The sequence below is a fragment of the Gossypium arboreum genome, chromosome 12, assembly GCF_025698485.1.
Source record: "Gossypium arboreum isolate Shixiya-1 chromosome 12, ASM2569848v2, whole genome shotgun sequence".
NCBI classification, from domain to species: Eukaryota; Viridiplantae; Streptophyta; class Magnoliopsida; order Malvales; family Malvaceae; genus Gossypium; species Gossypium arboreum.
In genome coordinates this window covers 80,872,368-80,873,248 of record NC_069081.1, presented here as the reverse complement: position 1 = coordinate 80,873,248, position 881 = coordinate 80,872,368, and the positions used below count along the sequence as shown (strand labels likewise).

Sequence of the window (881 nt, the reverse complement as noted above, 5' to 3'; positions counted from 1 at the left end):
AGTGAGATCGATTGTACAGTTCACAAAACCCAAAAAGAAATAAGGCGAAGCTTAAGATACATAGAGAACGAGCAAGAGGACGATATTCAAACCACAACCAAGGAGATGGCTAAAAACCAAGAAAATTCGCTACCTCCTGCAATTGCTGTTAATAAAAATCCTGCTCCACGCACTATGTATGATTATGCTAAACCTAATTTAACAGGAACTGAGTCAAGTTTAGTTAGACCTGCTATTGCTGCAAACAATTTTGAATTGAAACCTAACACAATTCAAATGATACAAGAGTTTGTTTAGTTTGACGGTTTGCAGGACGAGGATCCCAACGCTCACTTGGCAAATTTCCTAGAATTTTGCGATACATTTAAAATCAATAGCGTTTTTGATGATGCCATTCACCTTTGGTTGTTTCCCTTTTCGTTAAGAAATAAGGCTAAACAATGGTTGAACTCGTTACCATGAGGGTCAATCACTACTTGGGAAAAAATGACCGAAAAATTTTTATTAAAATATTTTCCACCGGCTAAAATAGCCAAATTACGTAATGATATCTCTACTTTTGTGCAGATGGATTTAGAAACACTCTACGATGCATGGGAGAGATACAAGGACCTTTTGAAAAGGTGCCCTCACCATGGGTTACCGCTTTGGCTACTGGTTCAAATGTTTCATAATGGCCTGAATCCTTCGACTCGGCAGATGATTGATGCAGCCGCTGGAGGAACTATCAATAATAAAACACCTGAGGCAGCTTACGAATTTATTAAGGAGATGTCACTTAATAACTATCAGTGGCAAGTTATGAGAACAAAGCCGACAAAAGAAGCAGATGTTTTCAGCCTCGACGCAGTTACTATACTGTCTAACAAAGTAGAACTCTT

General features: G+C 38.4%; 1 non-coding gene across 1 annotated transcript; it reads right to left on the bottom strand.

Annotated features, from left to right (window-relative positions):
* Positions 1 to 534: 534 nt before the first annotated feature.
* Positions 535 to 641, bottom strand: LOC128286047 (small nucleolar RNA R71). Its single transcript, XR_008276594.1, has one exon. It is a non-coding gene; the product is annotated as a small nucleolar RNA R71 (small nucleolar RNA).
* Between the last annotated feature and the right edge of the window lie 240 nt (positions 642 to 881).